Raw genomic sequence first — 6,294 nt, 5'->3', positions numbered from 1 at the left:
GCATGGATTTACCAACTGCAGTCCATGGGCCAAATTCAGCCAACAGCCTGTTTTTGTGTGCCCTGCAAGCTAAGAATGGTTTTTATATTTTTAAATGGTTGAAAATTTTTTAAAAGAAGACTACTTCATGACACATTAAAATTATGTAAAATCCTAATTTTAGGATTTTAGGATATTTCCCATAAATAAAGTTTTATGGGAACAGAATTGGACCATAAGGAAGGTTGAGGGCCGAAGAATTGATGCTTTTGAACTGTGGTGTTGGAGAAGACTCCTGAGAGCCCCTTGGACTGCAAGATCAAACCAGTCAATCTTAAAGGAAATCAACACTGAATACTCATTGGAAGGACTGATGCTGAAGTTGAAGCTCCAATACTTTGGCCACCTGATGCGAAGAGCCGACTCATCGGAAGAGACCATGATGCTGGGAAAAATTGAGGGCAGAAGGAGAAGGGGGCGACTGAGGATGAGATATTTGGATGGCATCACTGACTCAATGGACATGAGTTTGAGCAAACTCCGGGAGATAATGAAGGACAGGAAAGCCTGGCATGCTGCAGTCCATGGTGTGACAAAGATTTGGACATGTCTTAGTGACTGAACAATAACAACAGCAAGAAACACTCATTAATTCATCATCTATGACTGTTTGGGGGCTTCCCAGGTGTCACAGCGGTAAAGAATCTGCCTGCTAATGTAGGAGATGCAAGAGACACAGATTCAATCCCTGGGTCAGGAAGATCCCCTGGAAAAGGAAATGGCAACCCACTTCAGTATTCTTGCCTGGAAAATTCCATGGCCAGGGGAGGCCGGTGGGCTACAATTTATGGGGTTGCAAAGAGTCTGACATGACTGAGCACACACACACACAACTCTTTTCAAGCTACAATGAACCCTGTGCAAAATCTAAAATATTTACTATCTGGCCCTTTACAGGGGGATTTTCTGACTACTTTTTAAATTAATTTTTATCAGAGTAGAGTTGCTTTACGGTGTTTCATTAGTTTCTGCTGTATAGCAAAGTGAATCAGCTGTACATGTGCATTTATCCCCTCTGTTTCAGATTTCCTTCCCATTTAACTGACCTCTTTTCTATAGAAAAAGGAAAGCCTGATTCTCAGTGGTCCATGAATCACAGTCATCATTATTATGGGAAGCTTGACAGAAATGAAGACTCAGACACCGTATCAGACCACTTAAGTCATCATTTTAACCAACCCAGGGGAGTTATACGAGCCTTAAAATTTGAGGATCACTGGAATAGATGGGGGTAGAGGACGGCTGTGGAGATCTGGGCCCTAAATATGTCTTCAGGGACATGAGAGATCCAAACCTGGGGCATTTTTTCCACAGGTATTTTCCATTTTTCCCTGCCCTGGACAAGGTCGTGGAGAGGTTCTACCCAAAAGCTTTAAAAGCACTGCAGCTACAGTTTGAGGAAGTGGCCAGCAGGTGGCAATAGTGGAACGTCACAAAATGGATTAAAAACTGCTTTTGGGAAACACAGATCCTGGCTCCTCTGGGAGGGAACAGCATGTGCAACCTTCCTGTGGTGGGACAGAGCCTGGGTTGTTCAGAGAAATCATGGAGACCGGTGTGTCCTTAGACCACAGTGAGGACAGAGGAAGTGGGCGGGGGGCTGTGGTCAGACCTCACCAGGGGGAACTGGACTCAGGATGAGGGGACCATCACAGGGTTAAGCAGGAATGCAGGAGGGCAGGTGCTTCAGAACAGACCTGTTGTTGAGTCCTACCATGCATTAGTGACGAGCAAGCTTTTTCTGTAAAGGGCCAAAGGGTAAATGAATATCAGCTTTATGGACCACAAGGCCTCTGTCACAATGACTCAGCTCTGATACTACAACGAGGAAAGCAATACCTCGAGAAAAGTGCGGGGCCGAGCACCCATGAAACTTTATTTATAGACACTGAAATTTTAATTTCTATCATTTTACATGTCACAAAATATAGTACTTTTTAAAGGTGTGGTACATATATGAAAGTATGAAAGTCAAAGTTGCTCAGTCTTGTCTGACTCTGCAACCCCATGGACAGTAGCCTTCCAGGCTCTTCTGTCCATGGAATTTTCCAGGCAAGAATGCTCGAGTGGTTTGCCATGCCCTTCTCCAGGGGATGATCCTCCTGACCCAGGGAATGAACCCATGTCTCTCACATTGCAGGCACATTCTTTACCATCTGAGGCACCAGGGAAGCCCAAGAACAATGTAATATGACTCAGCCATTAAGAAGAGTGAAATCGTATGGCAGAAACCAACACAACATTGTAAAGCAATTTCCCTCCAACTGAAAACTAAATTTGAAATAAAGAACGCAATAATGGCACTTGCAGCAATGTGGATGGACCCAGAGATTGAGTGAATAAGTCAGACAAAGAAGGAGAAATATTGTGTGACATCCCTTATAAGTGGAATCTAAAAAGAAATGATAGAAATGAACTTACAAAACAGAAAGGGACTCAGAGAACAAACTTACGTTTGCCAGGGGGGGCAGGATGGGGGTAAGGAATAGTTAGGGAGTTTGGGATGGACAAGTACACACTGCTATATTTTAAATGGATAACCAATAAGGACCTACTATATAGCACATGGAACTCTGCTCAGCATTATGTGGCACCCTGGCTGGGAGGGGAGTTTGGAAGAGAATGGACACACGCATATGTACGGTTGAGTCCCCTCCTTGTTCACCTGAAACTATTACAACATTGTTTGTTCATCAGCTATCGCCCAATACAAAATAAAACATTTAAAAAATAAGTAAATAAAATGGATAACTAATAAGGACCTACTCTAACTCTGCTCAGTGTTATGTGGCAGCCTGGATGAGAGGGGAATTTGGGGGAGAATGGATACATGCATATGTATGTATGAGTCATTTTGGCTGAGTCATTTTGCTGTCCACCTTAATCACAACATTGTTAATCAGCTATACTCCAACACAAAATAAATAAAAAGTTTTATTTAAAATAGTACTTTTTTCCTATTGCATTGAAAAATGTATTGAACTCATCAAATTAATGCAGAAAGATTCTCAACTAATATTTACCTTCTGTGTATTCTGCTCCCCCAAATTATAGTGATAAAATGTAGCATGGAGTGGAGCTTTTGTTTGCTTGTGTTAAGGAAAGTAAAAAAATATTGCAGAAATGCATCTGCTGTTTGGGTTCTAGCAGCTGGCACTCCTCCTCAACCCTGCCCCTCCAACATAGCTGCCTCTCTTAATACGGCTGGCTACCTTGCCACCGTGTAGGTTCTTAACCACTAGGGCCACCTGGGAAGCTCTACCTGCAACAGGTGTTCCCAAATATAGTAACTACCAAAATATCTCGACTACATCTCAAAAGGGGAGGAGAAGGGGACGACAGAGGATTAGATGGTTGTATGGCATCACTGACTCAATGGACATGAGCTGAGTAAGCACCAGGAGTTGGTGATGGACAGGGAAGCCTGGCGTGCTGCAGCCCATGGGGTCGCAAAGAGTCAGACACGACTGAGCGACTGAACTGACATCTCGAAAAGAGGAAGTCAGGAAGAAGTTTCCACCTTCTGTATCAACTGTCTAATCCCTAACTGATTTGCAACCCAGAAAATCCTGCCTAAAATCTGCCATCTAGTGTGGGCTTCCTAAAATTACAAATCACTGGACATGTTAATCCTATGGTCACATCACTAAGTCTTCCCTCACAAACACTAGGTTTGAAAGTCTTAATTACCAAACAAAATTATCAACAGTAGCATGAAATTTGGTCCATGAACTGTAGCCTTTTATTTTCAATCATGGGGCTCAGCAGCTGCTCAAAATTTACTTGTTAATTAAGGAATGAATGTACTGATGGATGGATGAGAGGACTGATGGATGGATGACGCTGGCCAGTTGCTGTTCAATCGCTAAGTCATATCCAACTCTTTGGGACCCAATGGATATAGCAGGGGGCGCCTCTGTCCTCCACTATCTCCCAGAGTTTGCTCAGATTCCTGTCCATTGAGTCGGTCATGCCATCTAACCATCTCATCCTCTGCTGTCCCCTTCTCCTTTTGCCTTCAATCTTTCCCAGCACCAGGGAAAGATTCCTTGGCCAGTATAATAGTACAATAACATTTCTTTCTCTCCATATGGGATTTTATTGGGTATTTGGATCAGTTTGAGAGATCCAGACACTGCGGATCACAGAGGGGAACTGACTGTCCCAAGGTCACATGCTGAATCGGGTGGGGTGGGGAGGAATTCCAATCCAACCTGTGTGACCCTAAAACCTGATCCCTCTCGCATCATGCTGTTGGACGGCCTCCCAGGCGGATGACTTGGAACAGCTCAAGTCCTGCCCCAAGTGTGGTTCTCAGGGGGCAAAAGTCCTCACCAGATCTGCTGCTGGGAGTGGCTAGAAAGCCACTCCAACAAGACACAAGAACGGACTCAGTAAGACTTGAGCCCAAGGTCCTGGAAAGGAAGTTCCTACTTCCAAATGTACATTTATCAGGGATCTGTGGAATCATTTCCCTCTCTGTGAATCTGTGTAGTGGGAGGTCTCCCCAAGACCACCCTCAGGTTCAGTGATTCACTAGAAGGACCCACAGAACTCAGCAAAGTTGCTGTATTCATGGTTTATTGCAAAGGATACAAATTAAAATCATCAGGTGGGATGATCTGGGAGATTGGGATTGACACATAAACATTGTTGATACTATATATAAAACATATAACTAATGAGAACCTACTATATAGCCCAGGGAACCCCACTCAGTCCTCTGCAGTGACCTAAGTGGGAAGGAAATCCAAAAAAGAGGGTATATATATGTGTGTGTGTGTGTGTATATACACACACATATATATATGATTCACTTTGCCATTCAGTAGAAATTAACACAACATTGCAAAGCAACTATACTCCAATAAAAATTAATTTTAAAAAATTAAATGAAAATAATATCAGCAAAGGTAGAAGGCACATGGGCCAGGGTCCAAAAGAGACCAGGCTCTAGCTTCTAGTTGTCCACTCCCTGTGGTGTCACGTAGACAGTGCCTAATTCTCCCAGCTAACATGGGTGAACAACACACGTGGTGTACTGCCAACCAGGGTAGCTCCTTCTGAGTGGCCGTGCCCAGGTTTTCATAGGAGACCAGTGTACTCCTCTGTTCAGGTTGCCCCCTCTACCTCTGGGACAACTAGCACCTATGAAGCCCTGGTGGCCACACCAGCACCCCCAGGCCCTAAAAGCTGGGCACCAGGGCAGCTCTTGGTTTGACTTCAGGTGGCCAATTGTCAAATATGTCCTGGGGCCTGTGCAGACACCTGGTCATCAAGAGAGCCAGCAGACCTGCAGCTAATAATAAAAACAAGGTAGGCTGAGTGCCGAAGGATTGATGCTTTGAATTGTGGTGTTGGAGAAGACTCTTGAGTGTCCCTTGGATTGCAAGGAGATCAAACCAGTCAATCCTAAAGGAAATCAGTCCTGAATATTCATTGGAAGGACAGATGCTGAAGCTGAAGCTCCAATACTTTGGCCACCTAATGCAAAGAGCTGACTCATGAGAAAAGACCCTTATGCTGGGAAAGATTGAAGGCAGGAGGAGAAGGGGATGACAGAGGACAAGACGGTTGAATGGCATCACCAACTCAATGGACATGAGTTTGAGCAAGCTCCAGGAGGTGGTGAAGGACTGGGAAGCTTGGCGTGCTGCAGTCCTTGGGCGGGGGGGGGGGGGGGGGGGGGGGGGGGCGGCGGGCGGCAGTCACAAAGAGTCAAACAGGACTGAGTGACTGAACAAGAACAACCACATAGGCAGGGCTTCCTTGGTGACTCAGTGATAAAGATCCCACCTGCCAATGCAGGAGACATGGGTTCAGACCTGGAGTTAGAAAGATTCTCTGAAAAGGAAATAGCAACCCACTCCTATAATATTCTTGCCTGAAAAATCCCACGGACAGAGGAGCCTGGCAGGCTACAGTCTAGGGGGTTGCAAAGAGTCAGACACAAGAGTCACACACAGCTTAGTAACTAAACAAAAACAACTTCACGGGCAACAGAGGGCCCCTCTGTCCCTCAGCTTCAGCTCTACAGCTGTCCAGCAGGGCTTTTTCACGGGTCATCGGGAGGCTCTGGCCGACATCTGCTGCCCCGTCTGATTGCCTTCCAGGCAATACCACATCCTGCCTCAGCAAGCTGCCTCGTGGGAACTCAACCACCCTCTGCCCCCTCTAGATCCTCAGTGCTGCCCCAGTGGACATCTCTGGGCAGCCACTTCTTCCTTGGTACCTCTGAGGACTAACTCCCAGCCA

Source organism: Cervus elaphus, chromosome 9, assembly GCF_910594005.1.
Source record: "Cervus elaphus chromosome 9, mCerEla1.1, whole genome shotgun sequence".
Classification (NCBI taxonomy): Eukaryota; Metazoa; Chordata; class Mammalia; order Artiodactyla; family Cervidae; genus Cervus; species Cervus elaphus.
Note: the sequence above shows the minus strand (reverse complement) of the source record.